Genomic DNA, 24079 nt, shown 5'->3' with positions numbered 1-24079 from the left:
ATTAAGAGGGAGGGCAGATTCAGGTTTTATGGAGTCTGAAGCTTATACACTTTGGAGGGTAGGGGCTTTTTAACAAAACAAATGCAAAATTACAAATACAGAACTAGATACAAAAGTACATATTTGCCTCCAATGAGAACATCGATCACAAGTTTCTGGCACTCTAGAGATCCAGGTGCCTTTCCTATGAGAATCTGCTTAGACAACTGACCAGAAATGCTTATACAGACAGAAGCTTCCTGATGGCAGTCAGGCTCCTCCTCCCCACTCTGTAGCTCCCAATACCCACCGTGGTCTGTGCAAGAGAAGAGCACTGAAGCTCAAGTTTCATTAGCTTTATGGTCACTCTGCCTCCCTCTGATCAAGACACATTTCCAGCTATAGCCACACCTTTTATGGCCCAGAAGGGAGGTGTTACCTGCAGGTGGAAGGTGTCCAAGCAAAGAGGGACTGGCGGCGTGTCTGTGCAGGAGCAGAACAGGTCTACACAGCACAGCAGACCAATGTTTTCTGCTTCCAGGTGCTCTGGGGAATGGGCTTCTGCCATCACAATTGAACAGAGATGAAATTGTCTCTTTTGCCTCCCTTCATCCTGGACCTTCAGCAGGGACATTATGTCTCAGGAGACAGGTCACTCTTCACTGGTCAGAACTACCTCAAGCGTGTCAGGACATCTGCATCTATGAGCCCACTCTAGTCAGGTTGGTGGCCGACCCCTCCACACTCCCAAATGCCCAGGGAGGGTCAGTACCACCCACGTTAGGGTATCGCTACTAAGAAGCTAAGGGCTCCAACAACAAGAGCAGAATTACCTTTGAGGTCAACCTTACATGTGGACTCAGTGTGATTTCAGGGACTAGATGTCCCTGGAGCTCATAAATGCTTTTCCACTCCTGCTTATCAATTTCTGAGACACAGTCCCAAATTCTCTCACGCCACTCTCAGAGGTCAGGCCAAAATATAAATACCACTGAGAAAGGTAACACATTGACCACATCTCTGTCATCTTCAACTATAATCTCAGTGACTCTCAGAATTCAGTGTGCATAAGAATCATCTGGGAAGCTTGTTTTTAAAAAAGGCAGTTTCCTGTGTCCCATTGCTAGGGGTTAATAACTTCGGAGTGAGACCCAGTAGTCTACATTTTTACTATGAACTTCGGTCAATTCTGATGAAAATTATCCTCAGATCACATTTCAAGAATCATGACTTTGGTGTTTCAAAAGAAGAAATAGGAGAAATTTCAATAATAATAATTATGACTAATTCTTACTTATTGAGCACTTGTGTACCCATAAAGGGAAGGAGATATTGCTATGTTAGAGCTGGGATTGAAGTTCAGATTATCTGGTTCTAAAGCCACTATCAACAATTATATTGTTTCAAATTTCTTGTTAAATTGGGGGAGCAGGAACTGGGGAGGTAGGGCATGTCATGGAAACAGAGCCTCAGAGCAGAGAAAGAAAACAAGGCCAGGAAGAAATTTGGCTGACTTTAAACTCTTCTTCCGATCTTTCTAATCTTGACCTCAAACTGTGAAAAAAATAAGCAGGAGCTACGAGCAGGGAAGATTTTACGACCTTTTTAGTTGAGCATAAATGCAACACCAGGGCAACCTTGGGTTGTTATAATTAGTTTCTTTGGATAGTTTGGGTAATTAAACCCCTGGGGAGGATCTGTGGGATTCCTGGATGAAGTGAAGCAGAACACAGAAAGGCTATACCACATGGTTTCACGTTTTCTGCTATGGTTCTTCCGAGGGAAGACGGGAAGGAGAGCAAGGCTGTCGGATTATGTCACAAGCAGCAATGCAATCATAATTTACCCTTATCTTATTCAGGTCTCTTCTTGTTACCAAGTCGAAACTCATTCTGTTTGTCACACGACAGATCAATAAATCATGAGACTAGGTTTTGGGGCAAGGAATAATGACTTTATTCAGAAAGCTTAGCAGACTGAGAAAATGGGGGACTAATGAACTGGAGAACTATATTCCCCAAGTCAGAATGCAGGCTTCTTTTATACTCAAAAGGGGACGGGGTGGGGTTGGTTGTTGCAAATTTCTTGGTGCTGGAATCCTTTGTTCTTGCGGCTGTCTGGTAGATCAGGTCATGATATTCCTGTAAACCTCCAACAATGCTATTCTCTATTCTGCAACTTTTTCTCTCTCTGTGATTAGAAAAGTGCTATACTCTTAAAGGTCAGAGCCTTGAGAATGGGCTCTCCTGTATATCTCAGGCTATAGGCAACATTCTTTGACAAAAGATGCAGAACCAGCAGGACTAAGCACAGGAAACAGAGCACAGGGTTAGAGCTAAAGGAACAAATCTAATATGGAGTCAGATTTGTTCTTCCCTCTCACATTCTGAGGCATTAAAGCACTATCCAAGCCTTCTTTTATACCAGGATTAGAGTAACTCTATTCATCAGAAAAGTTGACTTCACCCATTGACTTAATCCTAGTGGAGTGGGCAAGCATGTTTCTTTGCTATTTGTAGACTTGGTTTGTATTAGAATAATTGCTAAGATTTATTGAGTGGTTAATACATGCCAGGTGTTCAGCCCAAGACACTGTGAAAACTCTTCTTGAATCCTGACAACACCAAGTGAGACTTCCATTTTATGGATGAGAAAACCAAAGCTGAGAGGAGTGAGTCATTAGCACAAGGCCACACACATCCTGCCCCAACAAAGCAGAGCTGGAATCCCAAGCACGGTCCATCTGTCCGACTTCAGAATCCGAGTGGGTAACTACCACATAGCATGACCTCCTAGTAAGACTCCCCTGGAAACAGCCACAAAAGGTGATGGCTTGAAGTGCACAGCCTGAAACTGAGGTTCAGATGCAAGCACAGAACAGAGCTGAGCCAAATGCGTGGCCTCTTAAGACTCTTCATGCCCCTCAAAGATTTCCTAATCAGCCAGCTCGCAAAGCAAGAGGTCAGAGAGACTTATCTCTGTCCCATGACCATCTGCCACCACGTGGTAAATGGGCAGGTTTCTAACTACCTGTCTTCACCAGGACTCAGTGGCAGGGGACAAAATCCCACCTCGATGTAGCTCAGACAGACCCAAGGGATTTAAGAGAATACTGACCTATCTCACATAACCAAACTGTAAGACATACACAGAAATAACTGGGCCTTGGGAACCATGGGAGCCAGGGACATGCACGCAGTTAAAATGCTCTCTATCATGGCCATCATTAAAAAGTCTACAAAAGATAAATGCTGAAGAGGGTGTGGAGAAAAGGGAACCCTCCTACACTGTTGGTGGGAATGTAGTTTGGTGCAGCCATTATGGAAAACAGTATGGAGATTCCTCAAAAAAACTAGAAAAAATAGTTACCATATGATCCAGCAATCCCATTCCTGGACATACATACAGAAAGAACTCTAATTCGAAAAGATACATGCACCCCCATGTTCACAGCAGCACTATTTACAACAGCCAAGACATGGAAACAACCTAAATGTCCATCGACAGATGACTGGATAAAGAAGTTGTGGTATATTTATACAATGGAATACTACTCAGTCATTAAAAACAATAAAACAATACTATTTGCAGCACCATGGATGGAACTTGAGATCTTTATTCTAAGTGAAGCAAGCCGGAAAGAGAAAGAAAAATAGCATATGATATCGTTCATATGTGGAATCTAAAAAAATAAAACAAATAAACTTATTTACAAAACAGAAACAGACTCACAGACATAGAAAACAAACTTGCAGTTACCAGGGAGGAAAGAGGGAGGGGGTGGAGGGATAAACTGGGAGTTTGAGATTTGCAGATCCTAACTACTATATATCAAATAGACAAACAGCAAGATCCTACTGTATAGCACAGAGAACTTAATTCAGTATCTTGTAATAACCTATATGAAAAAGGAGATGAAAAGGAATATATGTACATATATGTATGACTGAAACATTATGCTGTACACCGGAAATTGACACACTATTGTAAACTGAATATCCTTCAATTAAAAAAAAAACTGCAAAAAAAGAAAAAATGCTCTCATTTCTTCTCTCTGATTCTCTCTCTCTTGTTCCCCAACTCTCATTTTTGCCTGGGTCTCTCTTCACATCCTTTCCATGCAGACCAAAGAAAGGCTTGTGCCCACTAGCAGTGCCCAAGAATTGTGTCCTGCAGCAGCTACCACAATGAGAGACAGGTTCACATTCTTTCTTGTTCCAATTCAAAATCCCTGAGATGGAACAGGATTGGCCCAGCCTGCACAGGTGTCCACCAGGGCCCAGTCAGCTGTCCAGCAGAGATGCACAGACACTGCAGGCCAGGCTCTGCATGGGCACCGCCCCAAGGCAGGGGGAACCACCCTGCTGGCCACTCGCCACTCTGTATGTTCGTTACGAAACTGAATATAATCAATTATTTAACTTTGAGCAGCTCAAATTTAATTCCAGAAAATTCTATCATTACACTGGGGCCTCATTCTGATTATCATAGAGCCAAAAAGAATTAATAAAGGCTATAATCGTGCACCAATGCCGAGACACCGCTCTGGGCTCCCTGAATGGACTGCCGGTTCTCTCTGGTGCAAGGGAGGATAGGCCCTTTCCTGTTTGAGCCTCTTGATCAAGAGGCTCACTGGCACACGAGCTGCCTGGATGTTTTACTAATACAGTGTTTCGAGAGCGTTAACTTTTGGCAAATAACTATTGGCATTAAACTACACCTGGAGGCTATACCTCATATGATGGTTAACAATACTGGGAGACTTTCTTCATCACTAAACCATGCAGGTGATAGTTGGATTATGGAGGTAATAATTTAAAAAATAAAATGAAAAGTAGTAAATGGTGGGGGGGGGGTGACAATGGATTAGGTAAAGACATCCATTCCCAAGACAAGAGCTCTCTGGACTGATAATATGACCAAAGAAGAAATTAGTGATAATTAATAATGCTTATTCATCTTTTATGAATCACGTAGGCATCTCATTCTCCAGGAAGCCTGCCCTGACCCCCTAACTCTGGAGTAGGTTGGTTCCTCACATGGTCTCCTATATAGCAATTGCCTCTTGGTTTATCTGTGTCCTCACTGGCCTGTGTTAAGGCCCTGTGTTGGCAAGGGTCACATATATACAATTCACCACTGTATGTATCACCAGTGCTTAACACAACGCCTGGCATAAAGAATGCACTCAATAAACATCTGTTATGTTATTAAGCTATGTAAAGTTAACATAAATTAACTTCAGGGCTTAGGAAAGGAATATCATGGTCCTCATGGTAGTGTTAATACCCATTTCCAAGCTCCTGCCATCCTAGGAAAGCCTCCTCTATCCATGAATATGACAGGATAATTGAACAAGAATAAAATGAGGATGCTACTCATGCCCGTGTTACGTCATGTAGCAGATATATGACAGTTAACCCTGAAAAGTCTTGGGAGGTCAGCAAAGAAGGGAGGCGTAGCGTCTATAGCTATCTTTGGGGCTTCTGGTTAGTTGGGTTCATGGTCTTCTCCCTTGGGAGTGCCAAGTCAGGGGATGACTATAATCTAACCTTTTATAGTTCAAATGTCTCCTCTTTACCATCCCAGTGACCTCACAGTGCCTGAGACCCACCACGGTCATGAGAGGATGCCCCAGTGCAATAAAGAATTTTCAGAGAGCAAGTGGCCGTTATAACCCCAAGGGCAGAGAGGATGAGACAGGCTGCATGTTACTGTCAAACGGGAAAGTCATCAAAATTCCTTCTCTGCTGTCCTCAGTGGAAGAGCCCACTGTAACCACTTTAAAAAAAGAAAAAAGTTTTGCAAGATACAGTCTTTTGTTTCTCTAACATTTATGATTCCCTCCACCAGCAGCTCTAGCTGAAATGATCCCAGTTCTCTTAACCTTTCTTCAGAAGGTCTGTTTAATCAATTTTTATTGCTCTCCTCTGGGCATTCTCTCTGAGTTCGTTAGATTTTCTTCAAACGTGAATTGGACAAAGTACTTTAATAAGGGTTGCCTCCCACTGCTTGCAGGAGTGACCCAGTGGGGAACTGACATGAGATACTATGTGTGAAAGCACTTTGTGACCCCTTGAGAGGCACCCAGAGGGAAGAGATGATGGCTACACTGCACATCTCAGACTGAGCTCCCCACTCCCAGGAAGAATGAAAAAAAAAAAAAAGATCCTATCATGTATTCACCTGTCCCTTCAACAAAACTGTACTACTGTGCACTCACTTTGTGCCAGACACAGCACTAGGCACTAAGGATATACAATGATGAATAAAATCTGGCCTCTATTCCCCAGAAAGTAATGGCATTAGTAACAGAAAGACTCAAAAAAAAAAAAATTGTAGTGTTGCCAAGAAATGTTCCAGATGTTTTTGCATGTAGTGAGTCACTTGAACCTTACAAGAAGCCCACATGGTAGGTGTTTTTATTCTTGGTATAGAGAAGAAACTGAGGCTCAGAGATACACTACCTAGAGCTCTGCTGAAGAAAAACAATGTGAATTTGGCCAAGGTGGGATTTCATTCACCCAGTTTACGTCTTCTGGCCTGCTTTTAGGATGATACGTGCCCTGGAAGCACCCAGTGCCCTCAGGTTACTCCCCAGTGCAGAAGAGTGTGCCAGACCCTCATGCCCCCTGCCTGGGACAGCATCTCAGAGCTCCTCCCACAACAGCCGCTGAAAACACCGGGCCAAGCCCAGTCCCTCCCCTCAGCTCCCTGTCAGTCCTGATGAGAGGTCAAGCAGCTAAGCTCTGCAGAAGTACAGACTTGGGTTCAAGAGCTGGATCTGCGGCTTGCAAATGCTCATGAGACTCTGAGCATGCTGCCTAGGCTTTCTGTGTCTTGTTTTCCCATCTGTAAAACTGAGATAATTCTACCTACCGTAGTAAGGAAGGACAAATCGGACTCCACATGAGATCTGTTCCTTTAGCTCTAACCCTGTGCTCTGTTTCCTGTGCTCAGTCTTGCTGGTTCTGCATCTTGTATCAAACAATGTCTACAGCCTGAAGTATACAGGATAGCCTGTTCTCAAGGCTCTGACCTTTAAGGATATAACACTTTCCCATTCATAGAGATAAAAAGAGATATTTGTCTTGCTGGAGGTTTACAAGAACATCATGACCTGACGCACGTAGACAGCCACAAGAACAAAGGACTCCGACACCACGAAGTTGTAACAACTAACCACACTGCCTCCCCTTTTTAGTATAAGAGGAACCTGAATTCTGACTTGGAGAAGACGTTTCTCCAGGACATTAGTCTGCCAGCTTTCCGAATAAAGTCCTTATTCCTTGCCTCAACATGTGGTCTCCTGATTTACTGGCCGATTGTGCGGCAAGCAGAATGAGTTTGGACTCAATAACACTACCTCATTCACTTGTCGTGATGACGAATAAACTGGTTCCCCCCGTGCCTGGGTGTTCAGTACTGTTAACTGTTGGGAGTGGTACGACTGTTACTGCTTATGATGATGATGATGATGACGATGACGATAGCACTAGTAAATCAGACCAACCAAAGCCTCTTAATATTTTCCCAAGTAACTCCAGAGATATTTGGCATCACTCTATGATGGAGTGGGACTAATAATATATACGAAAATACATAGACAGGGACTAATATAAATACTCATATTTCAAAGACTCTACTTATTTTCTTTAAGAATTTTGTCTGAACTTGGATAAACAGCCACCAGTTCCTTATGGTCCAAATATCCCCAAATATAAATTCACTGAACATGACAGATACTGGCCCGCTGTTGACCCGACTGTTTCCTTTCCTCCTGAGCCCACAGCTGGACTACATCCCCAAGCCTCTCTTGCTTTCAGTTAGGGTGTCGGGTGTGACCACATGAGTCAGTTGGAGCCAAATGAATGGGGAAGGAAGTAGTTTATGGTTCTTACAGGCCCAAAATAGAAAGCCCTCCCAAGCACAATTCTTCACTCTCTGTGTTCGTTATTTATTGCTGTGTAACAAATCACCCCAGACCTCAGCAGCCTAAAGCAACAAACGTATATCATCTCACACAACTTCTGAATATCAGGAATCTGGGAGTGGTTTTCGTGGGTGTTTCTGGCTCAGGGATTCTCGTGAGGTCGTGGCAGTCAGGCCATCAACTGGGACCATGTCATCTGCAGGCCTACCTGGGTCTGGAGGACCCACCTCCCAGGAGGCCTTGTTTCCTGGCTGGCAATTGGCAAAATCAGCTCCTCACCACGTGGGCCTCTCCCTCCACGTGGCTGCCTGCATGTCCTTGTGACATGGCAGCTGGCTTCCCCCAAACTGAGTGATCAGAGAAAGAGAGAGAGATGGAGAGAGAAGGCAGGAAGCTGCAGTGCCTTTATGATCTAATCTCCTAAGCTACACACCATCACTTCCATTCCTCTCTTCATTAGAAGCAAGTCCCTACTCCAGGGGAAGGGAATAGGGACCACCTCATCAAGTACATATGAGTGTGTGCACAAAAGAGGTCACAAAGGATCGGTGGCTGTTTTAAGACCACCTCACCCTTTTCCATTCTACAAGGAGCATCGCCGGATGGAGCCACCCAGCAGGAGCCAGAATTCCCGAGGGACCGCCCATCACAGTGCCCACTTCTATCCACCGGAGAGACTGTGATGCGAGCGAAAAAGAAACTTCTATTACATTCAACCACTGAGCCTGAGGGAGTTCTGCCTCCCCCGACTAGTTCACCAAACTACAAAAAATGGAGCACGTGGTTTGCGATGATGTTTGAGCAAAAACCTTTCAGAGTATTCAAATATAAGCTAATTACTGTCTGTATAAAAGTAATACAAAGAGCAAGATGTTTTTAAAGTTCCATATAAAGGTTGTATTTGTAACCCTTCTTCCCATTATGAACTCCAACCCTTCCTTCCTTTTTCGCAGAACACTGAAGGCTAGAGCCCGTAACTTGCATCCTTTCACTCACTGTGTACCCCAGAGCTCCCAGGTCTTAAGGTCATACAGGTCTGAAGCTTTTCCCACCAGGTCCAATTTCTGCATTCTCAGTCTCTGCCCTATTGTGTAATTTCCCCCAAAGGTTTTAGTTCAACTGACTTCAAAGCTCTGTATGTTCCTTCTGTGAGCCTTGTCAGGAAGAAAACATATTGGTTCCTAGAGTAGCTCTGCCAATAAAGAGTAGGTTTTCCTCCATCAAGCTGCCCTGCTCAGTTCTCTACCCTTTGAAGTAGGAACTTGTAGAAATCTTAGTTGCTTCAAACTTGGATTTACAATTTTTAAGCCCCAGTTCCTTTCACTGACTGATTTTTGCAGACTTAAAAACCTGCCTTTGATTTTTTTTAGAAAGAAATCAGTGTGCTTTTATCAAAGCATTTTTTTTAATGCATGAAGAGAAAATAACACCATTACCCAACAGACAAAAATGTTTTCTCTGTAATTCTAAAGTAAAAAGCCTTGATCTTTGGAGTAGATTATTTTAATGGCAACCTCACACCCCTTCCTGTAGCCATTCCCTTTGCCATGTGGATTAGAGCCATTTATCATTAAAACTTAATGAATGATTGTTATTTTAAGCCACCGAGTTTGGGGACAGTTTGTTACACAGCAATTGCTAAGTGATACAGAAACTGGTGCCTAGAAGTGGGTCCTGCTGTACCAAAAACCTAAATTATAAAGCATTAACTTTGGAACTAGAGGATGTGTGTAGGCTGGGGAAAAGGCAAAGAAATTGTTAAAGAAATCTCAAGAAATGGTTAGAAAAGGTGTAAGAGGCTTGAGGATTGGCAGTCTGCATTGTGTAGACATGAAACATTTGGTTGAACTGTCACCTTTGTAATTTGGAAGATGGAAAATGCATCTAATAAGCTTTCGAACTTGTTCAAGGAGGTCTCTAGACACAAGGTTGAAAGCATCTTCCGGTTGCTTTTAATATTTACCATCTGGTAACTACAAGAGGGAGATCAGTGTGAGCAAGAAGTGGCAAATTTGCAAACAAAACCGAGAGTGAGCACAGCACGGAAATGCAGGGACCTGCTAGTCTGCGAAATAAAATGGTTTCTCATATCCAGCCTCCCCAACCAGTAAAAGATTCTCAAATTAAGATAAATCCTAGGGACAAAGGTCTAAGGCACTGCAGTTAGACATGCCCTCAGGGTAAAGATCAGATCAATAATTTGGTGGCACAGCCCTTCTTAAGACCTCTGGAAGAAATGAAGTATCTTCTCAGCTGTACAAAAAGAAAACAGCTTCTGTAAAGCTTAGGGGATGGTCCCACAGCATAGGAGTAATTAAGTGTAGAGAGAAAAACCTTTGGCACATAGAGTAAACTCAAGTCATATCTTTAGAATACCCACAAATATACAAAGAATTGTGTGGACAGAAGCACTGCCAGCCTGAGCTCAAGTTGGGAAAGAGTCTGTAGGTCCCCAACTTTCTCTGGACAGGAAGAAAGCTAAAAACTTACTCAAAGGATATATTCCAATTCCATTTTGAGAAGTGGCCAGCAGGTTAATGGAAAAAGAAAGACATCTCTGGGTAAGAAGCCAGAAGCTACAGAGAACAATGAACTGAGAGCCACACCAAGGCAGCAGAACCCAAGCCTAAACTAGGAAGACTCCCTACTCTGAGAGTACGAGGACCTGGCAGCATCTGCCTAGTGAAATTCCAAAATTGTAGTAAACCAGTGATTACCTACCAGTGCTGTGTACCTACCCTTTTAGAATGGTTGACTTTCTTCCACACTAACAGTGCGCATCACTACTGTATATCACGTGTTAGCCGAACATTTGTCTTCTTAATTCATCCATCTTTGAATCAAGAGGTGCCTCATCCAGCCCTGAAACCGTTTATTTGTTCACTCGTTACTTCATGCAGTACATGTATGTTGAGTGCCTACCGTTGACCAGATACTGGGCTGGGAGCTGGAGATGAAGTCCTAGAGGACAGAGGCATCATCTCTGTCCTCACAGAGCGGCAGTGTGGGAACAGCTGAGAAGTCAGGCCAGAACCTCTCCAGTCGGGATACAGGGTACTGCAGAGGGCCGGGGAGCACCACCCCTCAGGGCAGACTTCTAATCTGAGACATAAAATAACCAAGAAGTTAAAGTTGATGACAACGAGGAACCTGGGGAGAGGTTGGTGGGTGGAAGTACGTGACCAAGAGGATAATGAGAGGAAACAGAAGCAATAAAACTGTGTAACAGCCTGAAGCCGTATTTCCAGAAGAACTGGCACCTCAGAGAGAAGAAGCAATTATTTACGCTTTCTATGATAAGAAGGTTGATTCTAGAAGGTTCGAGTTTCTTGGTCTCTAGTAAGAAGCACTCAGTCCTCAATGACAGCTTCTTGGAATGACAGGGATTTGGTTCTCATAAGCCTGACACATTCCCCTAGTGGCAGCCCCTTGTATGGAGAACATGAAGGCCATGACAGTGACCCTCTCTCTGTTTCTACTGATCCTGTGGAGGTTACTAATCCTGCTGTAAGAGGCTTAGAAAACATCTCTTGGGACAATGAACTTCATGGAGGGAAGATGGAGTGCTTGTAAATCTAAGTGGAATTTACATATTTCAACTTATCACTGAGAGTTGGGAATGTGCATGAGACGGGAGAAGTGGGAAGTGAACAGCTAGCTATATGGAGGGCTGCACAATTAATTTCCATTTTCTGGACCTGATAGTGGAATGATGGGCTAAGGCCATGATGCAGGTCACAAAAAGAGAGAGAAGACGTATTTTCCCAGAGAGTTGTTAATGTGATTAATAGAGATTGAAACTGAAAGTTAGGTAAGAGAAAATGCCCAGGTCTTTGTAAAACCAAATATAATAAGTTCAGTGTACTACAGAGGAAAAGTAATCATTGTGGGACAGAACTCAATAATCAACAGAAGAAAATAAACTAGTTTGGAGTCAGGGATAAGTTTAAGCTATAGCATGTTGGAAAATGTTTAACAATGGCTCTTTGAGAAAAAAATGTACCTATAATATGTATTCATAAAAGTTGATTATGAATTTTGTGCATGTAAAAGATATATAGCCCACAATTTACAAATAATGATAAAATATGATACTCTTTATTGTAAATTCTGTATAGCCAACTGATTCTGACAAAATGCCTCTGTTGATTTTTGCTGAACTCTTGTATCTATATCCAACCTATGGTTGCAAATCACAGATGAGCATAGTTCTGAAATGGATTTTGGCTGATGTTTTCATTTACACTAACTAGTAAGGACAAAGGCCAAACAACAAGACATGTTCGAACTTTACTCAGGTGTCAGTAATGTGAGTGCTTTCCTTGCTGAACTGGAAGAGAGTTTTCAGATACTGGAAGAATGTTCTCCCATTTTTTTTTAACACTACTCCCAATGTAATGGCTACAGACACAAACACATTTTTATGTTTAATCTGCATTATTTACATTTGCTCCCTGGCTTTCTTAAGTCTAGACAGTCAACAAAACAATGAAGCAATCCCTGACTCATAGCGTTTGCTGATTTCCATGGTGCAAATATTCCCACCATGGCCAATTTCAAGCTACCAACTTGACGTAATAAACAGAGTTGGAAAGGGATAGCGGTACACCATTATCTGGTATTTCTCCCACCCAGGAACAGCAGACATAACCCTAAGAGGGCAGATACTGTACAGTGCAGTGCAATGCAGCAAAATAATTGGAGAGTAATGAGTTTTAAGTATTTATTATCTTTGTATTTAATTTAACTTAGTTAAGTGTATGTGGATATAATTTTTAATACTGGCTATGTTTAACAATCAACCTGCAAAATTCCTAAAAAATTCAATGGTCAATACAAATCAGCTCCAGCCTTGTGTATCTGCAGAAAAGAGACAAAGAAAACTTAAGTTTTTAACCCAAAGAAGGAAATATAACAATAGAGTTGTTACTGGAGTTGCTGGAGTGGAACTCAGGACAAGAGTGCTGCCAAGTTCCTTGGCTGAGTATAAGATCCTTCAAGATCTGAACTAAGATCTGCTCCCTAGCCTCATCTCTTGATACTCCCTGCCTTGAACTCCATGTTCCAACAACACCAAGTGGCTGGTATTTCCCAGCTAACATCGTGATGTTTCTACCTCCATGCCTTTGCTCATAGCTTGCCTGCCACCCAGAATAACTCTTCCCCACCACCATCCCTCACACTCCGCTTTTACGTAGCTAATTCCTGTTGAGAGCTAATATCTACTCGTGTCTGTAGGCTGAGCTTGAACATAACTCCTGGGAACTTCTCTTACCCTACCTCACTGCACGAGCAGGGTCACCGCAGTCCCCAAGGGCTCCCATGAGGTCTGTACCTCTCTTTGGCACTGTCTTAGAACACTAAATCGAAATGCTCCTTTTGAGGCTAGGAGGTCAGAGTGCTCCTAGGAAACAGAAAAGGTATCTCATTTATTTTTGTATCTTTGTGCTTGGTACATTCTAGGACTCGATAAATGTTTGCTGAATGCATGAGTGAATGAGTGGTATTTTCAGTTCTGATTGAGAGAAACAGGCTTCTTTAAAGAAGGAGCAAAGAATATCCTGAATGCAAAGAAGATCTATCTAAACCAGAGGATGTCCCATTGTTAAATACCATCAAGACAAAGTAACAGCAGAATGCAGCAAACTGTAGACTTCCCTGCCATACAGAGAAGATGGGAAATGTGTGTCCCTAGCGGGAATCACAATTCTGGCACTAAGACAAGATATATGAGACAGAAGTTACATTCTGCTGAAGACAGAGATTCTGACCAATGTTGGACCTGCTTCCTGTCATAGTACCATCCTTTTGAAGACAAGAAAATGAAAGAGGAAGAGGAATTCAACAGCTAATGTTATCTACTTAGGAGAAGCTGAAAGAAAATAAGATGTGATGAGGCGGAGAGGGTATAATGCAAGTGGTAGAGCACATGCTTAGCTTCGTTCAATCCCCAGTACCTCCTCCGAGAATAAATGAATAAATAAACCTAATTATCTCCCCCAACTAATACGAAGAAGGAAGAAGGAAGAAGAAGGAAAACAAGATGTAACGGCACCCTAGGAGAAAGCAACCCTGATATGTTTAAGTTCACAGTTGTACTAAAGGGGAGCCATGGGCTGCGTTGGGCAGGTAGTGTCTTCAATAAATAGAGAGAGGACAGATTTGGAAGCACTAAAATATAACACAGAATTAAAGAAGGGAAAAAAGATACACATCTCTTATTCCATGAGCAGTTGCACTTCACTCTGATTGTGGGACTTGGGAAGGCATCACTAAAACACTGAGTTGTGCCTTGAAAAATGATAAACTTTCAACAGACAAGAGTGGATAAAAAGGGTATTCCAAGCTCCAAAAATCACAGCGGAGAGAGTAGGCTGGCATGTAATTGTTCAGGAAACAGAGTCCGATGAGGAATCTGCTTAATAAAGCAGCCAGAAAAGAGTATTAGTTTAACAAAACATATTGTTCAAGAACCCTTGAGAATTTGAGTGTTTACTGTTTGTTTTGTATGTTCAGTAACTATCTTTCCATAATTGATTCTTGAGTCCTTCCTGATGTTAGTCTCCAAGGCATCAGTCTTTGGGTTGCAGATTCCATTCTCTTCTCTCTTTTGTGAAAGAATCAAATGCACCCAGAAATGTGTTCCAATAGTTTGTCATCTTTTCCATTTTCTGTGATTCCTCAAAGATTAGAAACAGTGGGTAAGTAAGCAAAGTCATTGATGAGTTGTAGCAAAACCTTAGACTATAAAACCAAAATTAAGAGGTGAAAAATCCAACCACACACTGTAGCCAATAATAAACGTAAAACACATCCTACTGCTTCTCGTTCTATAGAGAAGTTAGATGGATGAATAGATGACAGATACAGAAGATGGATAAATAGAGAGGGATACACAGATGATGGTATAGACATAAAGACAGATATACAAAGATGACTTTAGTTTGAAGCTTCAACCCCCTAAATTCTAAAAATGGACGAGAAGGTTCCATGCAATTCACAACTGAACTAATGTATGAAAATAAGCATGCAGCTATGTACTTTCCAGGAAAAATCCTACAGAAGGGCATATCCTTTCTTTAGCTCTAGACTGAAACAGAAATAAAGACCTCATCTTTTTAAATGATAGAATCCAGGGTAATTAGTTTTCGTATATTTTGCTAGCACTACAATCAAAATGCAATCAGGTCCAGTCAACAGTTTGTGAAATGAAAAGGGTGTTTTACATAAATAACTAGGTCATTCGAACAGCCCCAAGCACTACACATCAGAGATTCTCCTCCACACAATATTCACTTTGTTCTCTTGGAAGGAAATACTTTCACTCTACTCAAAGTACCTGCTGAAAGCGTAAAATAAAAATAGTAAATAGAAATGGGAATAACCAAGATTCCTTATCAGAATAAGTAAATGCAATATTAATAAACCTTCACAAATTAATACACTCAAAAATCAAGTGTACATGAATCTGGGGGGAGGGTATACCTCAAACAGTAGAGCACATGCTTAGCATGCACGAGGTCCTAGGTTCAATTCCCAGTACCTCCTCTAAAAACAAACAACTCTAATTACCTGACCCCTACCAAAATAAAATAATTAAATACAATAATAAATAAGTAAAATATTTTTAAAAAGTGTACATGAACCCCATGATTCTCAGTGAGTGATTCACTGAACATGGGGGAGACTCCCACACACCGACTTCTGCTCAAGCTATTCTAAAACTTCCACATCATGGGCGATGGACATTTTCTTGGACTTAATAGTTACATTAGTCACTACAAGTGAGAAAAAAATGTGGAGGAAATCAGGAGGCCAGCCACAAGACCAGGAGGCCAAAGACAGTGTCACTGCCCCCATCGGTCCAGCACACCCCTGCTCATCCCCACAGGACTGCCAGGTGCCATGCCGGGCAGCGAAGACTAAAAGATGAATGAGATGTGATTCCTGCTCATGAGGAGTCTACAACTGAGTATTTTTAATTATTTGAGTTATTCTGTAAAACCTGGCTAGAATACAGGATTAGACATGGTCCGTATCACAGAAATACATGGGAATGAGGGAGATTAAGGACAGCGTCAGAGGAGAGGACTTGAGGGGGTAATCGGTCGTTTTGTGATGAGAGGATGAGGGGAGGGCACTGCAGTCAGGGAACAGGGAGACTAGAGACACTGGGTGGAGAAAACCCAGGGAGCGTTTGGCATTGTTGACAATGGGCACTATCAGGAGAGTGCCCGTCTGATTCACTCTGCCCCTGGTGCCTGGGACAGTGCTGGTTCACAGGTGAATGAACGAGTTCAAACTAGGGAAGCCTAAGAGGTATGAGAGAATAAAACCTCAGCATCAGGAGATAAGAGGGGCTTTCTTGGCACGGTGAGCCAAGGAGTTTTCACATTGTTCTAGGAGCAGTCGGGAGCCACCCAAGGCCTTCAAACAGGAGTCTGTCTTTATCTATAAAATAAGAATGAGGCTGTTGGTGATTACTCACTTCAAGATCATTGTTAACAACTGAAAAGGAGAAGCTGTCTGCAAATTCATGCTTAGTACCAATGAGGGACGATGGGTCCCAGACAATTAAGAGACTTGTCAAATAGGCAAGTCTGAACTGGGTTCTCCACTCTGCCAAAAATCACAAAGCTGCCCTGGGGTACTGAGCTGGGCTAACCTGAGAACAGAATCTGGGCAGACTTTGTGCAAACATGCTTTCATCCCATTCTTGCTCACAGAGGTTCCACGTGACCTCTCTGAGCGGAGATGCCCTTCTACTAATGTTTTCTTTCAGGGGCTCTCTAAGTAGCCTACCTTGCTCAGAGGGATGATGTGATGATTAAATACAGCAGCATCCACACTAAACAGGTAGATAATCAGTGACCAGTCATTTAAAATTGCTACAGTGCTAAGTCAGGTTTGTTCACCCAGCTACATAGACTTGGCTAAATGCAATACTCTCTTTGAGCAGAAAACACACACATAAGCAGACATTCAGAGTAATCTGCACACACCCTCTGCTTGATTCAAGTTCAAGTCATTTACTCTGCCCTTGTAATAGGGAAGAGCAAATCTGACTCCATATTAGATCTGCTTCTTTAGCTCTAACCCTGTGCTCTGTTTCCTGTGCTTAGCCATACTGGTTCTGAGCCTTTTGTCAAAGAATGTAGCCTGTAGTCTGAAATATACAGGATAGCTCATTCTCAAGACTCTTACCTTTAAGGGTATAACACTTTCCCGATCACAGAGAGAGAAAAAGTTTGCAGAACAGAGAATAACCTTTGTCTTGTTGAAGGTTTACAGGAACATCATAACCTGACCTACGTGAACAGCTGCAAAATCAAAGGATTCCAACACCAAGAAGTTTGCCACAACCAGCCACACCCTCTCCCCTTTTTGGTATAAAAGGAGCCTGAATTCTGACTTGGGAAGATGGTTCTCCAGGACGTTAGTCTGCCATCTTCTTGGTCTGCTGGCTCTCTGAATAAAGTCGTTACTCCTTGCCCCAGCACTTGGTCTCCTGATTTATTGGCCTGTCGTGTGGTGAGCAGAACGAGTCTGGACTCAGAACACACTCACAGAGAAACTGGGCAGGGAAATGTCCCTCTCACAGCCTTTAACAAATAAAGCTAAGCCTTAACAACCTTCATATTTGCAATTCTAGGTATGTATTGAGCTTGATTTCTTTGGTGTGTTATAAAATGGGACAACTGGTTTACAGGAGCCTCCAGCCACTTGCAAGGCAATACAGGGATCCGGATCCTAGTTCTGACTGTCACCAAACTAGCTGCATGACTTTAGCAGGTCTCTTAATTTCTCTGAGCCTGTTTCCAAAGAGGGAATAAGACGAATCTCCTTTTAGTGCTCACTGTCTATGGTTTGCTGCTTCTGGACTTTGAACAAATCTGGGTGAAGGAGACAAAAAATGTGTGATCTTTTTTTTTAACCTCAAAGCTAGTCATTCTCAACTCTGAGTGCGCTGAAATACAAAAGATCATTCTTAAGGAGATGTTCTAAGAATGATCATTAGGCTAAATGTGCTGTGTTTCATACCAAGGGGAAAACTGCCAAGTCTAGAGCGCATCTCACCTCCGTGAGGCCGGGAGAAGCGACAGGAGGAGCCGTGGTGTAGCCAGGCGTGTGCTCCTGGCCCTGACCTTTGCCTGGGATAAATACTGGCTGCCTCCAACCTCTCCGTTTGCTGAATGAGAAGTGTTGGCACCATCACTCAGCAGTTTGGCAAAGATGGAGAACTAGGCAGTTCTCCTTGTCTCTATACACCATACACACTAATGGACCCAGGACCAGGTACCAGACAACCAGGGGCAGCTCCTATGCTACAGCACCTCTGAAATTACTCACATTAGCCAGTCCTAAGCCTGCTTACCCTGCCTCGCGCATTCCTTCCCGCAGAAACCGTAATGAAGGCATTTATCTCCAGTTCCCCTCATGCCCTCTGCCGCATGACCAACCCTGGTATTTCCCTGTGTGGCCTATTTGCTTCTCCCTGTGAATGAAAAATGCACCTGCCATATTAGTAAACAGGATGTTGTAGCCATCAAGCCACTACAGCTGCCTGGAAATGTGACCCTGAGGGAACTCAGGAAGGAGACAAACAGGCTGCCCACTGCCAAGCCTTCAGCCACTGCAGCCACCCTCAATGGGGCACCCAGCAGGGACCCAGGATGGGAAAGAAAGGAGACTGGCCCTAGACAGCTAAGGTGCACATCAAAGGAATGATTTCAATGAGCCCAGACTCTTGCATCTTCCTGCTAAATTCCTTAACTTGAGATATCTGGTTTTCTTCAATTAACAGTAATCTTTTGATGCTCTGAGTACATGGTTTTTGATGCAAAAACTCCTGTATATCCTGGCTCCTCCCATAACTCTTCGGAGCAGTCCCTAGAGCTAACTGAGAGGCTGTCTCTGGGCTTGAAGTCCTCAGAAAATCCGCCTAATAAAACATAATTCATGACTTTAAGGTTGTGTGTTTACTTTCTTTTCAGTCGACATCCCCAAGGTCCTGTGAATACAAAACTGTAAAACTCCTTCCAGTTTTTCTCCTTGACCTCACCTTCCCTTATCCCAAGTCATATGTTTAAAACAATCGCATCTGCTTAAATCTGGCTGAAACAAGGATGCCTGTTCTGCGGTATGAATACTTGACCAATAACTAACACACAGGGGTAGAGTTAGTTGACCCTCTGCCTCAAGATGGAACCAATTCTGTGCCGTAATTTGTGCTCCAGAACTTTCCTGGGGGATGAGATTGGAGAAAGTCTCTTGTCTAGGCTGGAGGGAGAGGAGGAGGCAGAGACAAGGGGAGGAGGTGTACAAAGACGGGACAAAAAGTTGACTAAAGTTGCCCGGGGAAAGCTGGATACATAGTGGGCCGGCCCTTTTTGCAAAAGCTGGGGTCCTTGCAGAGATATTTCTGTTGCAGGAGGCATTCATTGTCCAAGGCAGAGAGGCAAGGTCAGAAATACCCCGGCTTCACCCTTTCTCCCCCCACCCCCATCTTGAACGCCCCCCCGGCAGGAGCCAGGCAGAGCCAGCTGCCATGGGGGTCAGGCAACCAAAGCCTGTAGGAGTGAGCCCCCACATTGCAGAGCAGAGAAGGAAAGGTTGGAGGAACAGGTCTGAGGGCAAAAAGGACGGACTGCTGGGCAGCCTCTCTTGAAAAAATCCGAGTTTGCCCAGAAAAAGACTCACAGACATAGAAAACTGTGGTTACCAGGAGGGAGAGAGGGGAGGCACAGATTAGGAGTTTGAGATTAATACACATTACTATATATAAAATAGATAAACAACAAGGACTTATGGTACAGCACAGGGAACTACACTCAATTTCTTGTAATGAGCTGTAATGGAAAAGAATCTGAAAAATATATATATGTATGTATATGTATAACTGAATCACTTTGCTGTATACATGAAACTAACACTGTAAATCAACTAAACTTCAATAAAAAATAAGAATTAAAAAAAGAAAGATCGGAGTTTGCAACACAGGCCCTGTCCTTGTAGCAGTGTTTGTGGTCTTGGGCTGAGCAGCAGCTGTGGTCCTCACCCTAAGCACACACTCCTCCATGTCCCTCACCTGGCACCTGCCCCGCGTCTCCCATTACATTACCTGTCTGGATGACTGAGTCATGAGTCATGGAGATCATGGGCATCACAAAACACCGGGGCTGGAGGAGACTGCATGGACCGTCTTACCCAAACTCAGCATATTATAGAGGAGAAAAGTGAAGCCTGGAGGGGCCCAGATTTACCTAACTCGCTCAGTGGCGGAGCCAAGCTGCCTTTTCAGTTTGGTGTTCCTTCCTCTGCACACCTACCTGCGGCAAAAGGGATTTAAAATTCTCTCTCTAATCACAGAGACAGTGCCCTGGGGAATGACTGTATGTTAAAATGTAAAACAACAACCCAAATTTTTGAAGAACAAAATGTTTGGCTTAAATCAGGTGGAAAACCCATTTATAAAATAGGTTTAAAAAAAAAAACTAGACCTAATCTAAAAGGATTTTGCCTTCCTGGTTTTTGCTTTTTGTTTTTTAACTACATCTGAACATGTTCTTCTTCCTCTTAAATGGCTTTAGAATGAGCGCCTAATAATGAAGGCTGTTACAATGAGGTTTTTCATGAATTAAGATCGCTGCTCCGCTGTTTCGGACGACTTCACTGGTTCTCTCGGCATCTCAGCCTCTGAGGGGCTCCGGCTTCCATCTAATACACAAGAAATGGGCGGGGGGGGGCAGTCTTTTCCTGGTGGCCATATTCATTTGCCTCTTTTCCTATCTTTCACATATTCTACACACAATTCGGTGGAGACAATATTTTGGGGTAGCTGGGTAAGTTCAATTTTAGTGGTAAGAGTTCTGAAACCAGATTAGCTGAAGATGCGAGAACTGGCTTGAACTGAATCTTCCTTGCTTAAGTACACTGAGGAGTTAACAGCTGTCACAGTCCTTCCGCAGCTCTCGACAGGGTAACTCAGCCTCTTCTCTAAATTGGCCCACTCCTGTCAGGAAGCACAGTGGTTTGCCAGGGGAAGTTTCTGGAAATTTCAATACTGCCAAGGTATCCTTGTCAGAGCCATGCACCCTCCCAGCTCCCTCTCTTCTCATTTTAACTGCAGCCTATTTGGGTAGGAAAATTTATGCCAGCAGAAATGGTAATCCCCTCAAGCTGTTATTAGTTTTGGTTTGCCCTGCTATTTCAACCACAAAATATTAACATTCGTTTGGGCTCATGAACTCGAGACTCCCAAAGAGGGGTTCCTAGAATTTTAACAACAGAACATTAACATGGTCAACAGAAATATTTCGTAGTCAAATAAAAGAAGGAAGAGATTCTGTTTGAAGGGAAAAGATTAGTTTCCTTTCCCTTCTCAGTACATCTCTTTTTCTAAGGCTGAAAAACCTGTGCCATTTATAGAAACGAGGTTACAAATGAGCTCACTGCTTCTCATCAGCCTCAATCTGTTTAATAATCTCACTGATCTTTCTCAGACACTAATAGCAAACTGAAGATCACTTTGAAAGATAACTGACTTTCAGAGTAAGAGTCATGTTGTGAGGAATCTCCGGAAGAGAAATCCACATGCCACCAAATAACCCTCGAGTCCTGCGATCCCTGTGGCCAGATAAGGACCACGTCCAAGCGTCTCTCTTCCTCAGCAACCTCCCAGTCTCAGACCACAATGTGAGACCTTATTTCTCACTCTTCCCAGTCTAGCTGATATTTTCAGGTAAGGATGGTGTTATGGAATTATTTTAATCAAGTACAAGGAGACACAGAGACAGAGAAATGACTGCCATGAAGGAAGACATTTAGACTCACAGGTCCTTAGAAACAGGAGGCACGGCATGACAGTTTGGGGAGGGGGGTTGGGGCAGAGCCACACAGGGAAGCACCAGGGCAGTTGGGAAGCAGAGGGAGTGAGGAGAAAACATGGGGGAGAGACTTTATTGTGGTTTCCACGGAAGGAACCAGGGAGGCAGGATGAGAAGACACAGGGTTGACTATATAATTTCAGCTAGTCTAGGGGTGTAGGTGCCTCTGGTTGTCTCACACCTGGCCCTGGTGTTATTAGGGCAGGTGGAGGGTGTCCCCGAGTGTAAGAGCTCAGTAAAGGAGGTAGTGGGAGGGTAGTGTCTCTGAACTGGTTGGTGTGCAAGTGCTTGCAGGCAAGTCATTTACTGTCTCTAGGAACTGGCCAGCCCTGGGAGGGACAGTCTCTCCAGGTCAGCAAGGTCCCAGATGCCAAAGCACCAGAACACAAAGGCACACTGAACACAGGGAGTCTCAGCTCTTCCCCTCGGATGGTGATTCCCTTCCCTCTCATCAGACAGTGCTTAGCCAACCTCCAGTCTTCACTGATGCAGTCCCTCCAGCTGAGAAGCTGTTTCCTTTCCCTACCACTCGCCTTAATCCTACTCACCCTTCCATTCTATTCTTGCGTAAGATATTCCTTGACCGTTCTTGTCCTCACTGACCTTTTCCACATTGGAATCCCCACAGTCCACACTTAAGCATCCACACCCACTGGGAACAGCTATCAGTAAGGTGGCACCTTTGACCAGACCATTTCTAAGGAAATAGGAAAAGAACAGCAGAATGCTGACCACAAGATAGAGAAACCTCTGAAGTGGAACCAATATCCAGACCCTTCATTTTTCTGACCAGCACCACAGTTTTGCTGGAAGGCAGTAATTGCCTAGCTCCTCCTGAGGATAAGTCACAGTTGGCCATACCAACAATGCCAGGCCTGTTCCTCACTTGCCCGGCCGCCTTGCAGTTAGACATGGACATAGGACATACTCTCGTGTAGGACATACATGTGAAAGCGGACCGACAAAGAAGCACAATATCCTGATCTTTCCCCTTCTCCCGATGGCTGGACCTATCACAGCCATCTCACAACCAACAGGAGAATGAAAACTCATTTGCTAAGAAAGACAGCACAGGAGGATAGAAAGACTGCGGTTCCCTGACGGCACAGTTGATACGGTGAGCCTACACCAGTAGCCACCTACACCAGTAGCCACCTACCCCTTGAATGCCAATTATGGGAGGAAAAAACTTAATAAATGCTATTGTTTTAAGCTACTAATAGCATTTCTGACTGCCATAACCTAATTTTCCAAAAAAAAAAAAAACTAGAAACTTTGTGAAATTATTCTTCTGTTCACGCTAATGTGAATAAAAGAAAGAAAACATCTTGTCCGTATTTCTACATCATTAAAACAAAACACACAGGATTGGGATTTCATCACTTTGACAAATTTGCTGAAGTTTAATTTACTACTGTGACATAAAAATTTCGTAGCTCCATGCAAACTGATTATTTGTAACATGAGCTGTTATTTGGATGACAGCGTATTTTATTTTTCAATTACATTCTGTTTAATAGGTAAGATACCCATTGACAGAACTACTGCTGCTGTAAGGTGGTTTTATTATTAAAGATCTAGATCCCTTAATTTAATCACATGTAATCCATTGTAGTATACAATGTGAATGGACTGCGGTTATAATAAGAAGTCCCTTTTAATGTTAGAACAAAACAAAACAAAAACCAAAAAAATCAATAGATTACAGAAACAAATTTAATCTGTCAGCTTTAATCTTTTTTTGTTTTTTTTTTGGGGGGGGGCAATTAGCTTTATTTATTTAATGTAATGGAGGCACTGGGAATTGGGCCCAGGACCTCATGCAGGCTAGGCATGTGCTCTACCGCTGAGCTGTACCTTCCCCCACTTGTCAGCCTTACTCTTGAACTCCAGATAAACTCTGCTTCATCCACCGTGAACAACTGAATCAAGTGTGATTAGAAGTCAGTGAAGTCAGAGTGTCGTATGAAGTAGGTGCTACACAAAGTTGATGGCTCAGCATAGCATGATTCTGACTACCAAGAGTGCTAGCTTATCGTATTTGAAGTTTCAGCAAGTAAGTTGAGTCCAAGCTGACTCCCAGCCTAACCAACCATACCTTATTTTCCGTAATATATAAATTCAGTTCTCCAAAACTGACTAACAAAGCTCAAAAGAATAAGAAATACGTATGATTATTTTGCAATCTTCCCAGGTCTTCGTAAAATCTTTAACTGAACCAATCACAAAGTTGTTGATAAAATGAACTAGTCAGTTCAAGTATCTAGCTTCACCATTTCTT

The sequence above is a fragment of the Camelus dromedarius genome, chromosome 8, assembly GCF_036321535.1.
Source record: "Camelus dromedarius isolate mCamDro1 chromosome 8, mCamDro1.pat, whole genome shotgun sequence".
Lineage (NCBI taxonomy): Eukaryota > Metazoa > Chordata > Mammalia > Artiodactyla > Camelidae > Camelus > Camelus dromedarius.
This window is presented reverse-complemented; position numbering follows the sequence as displayed.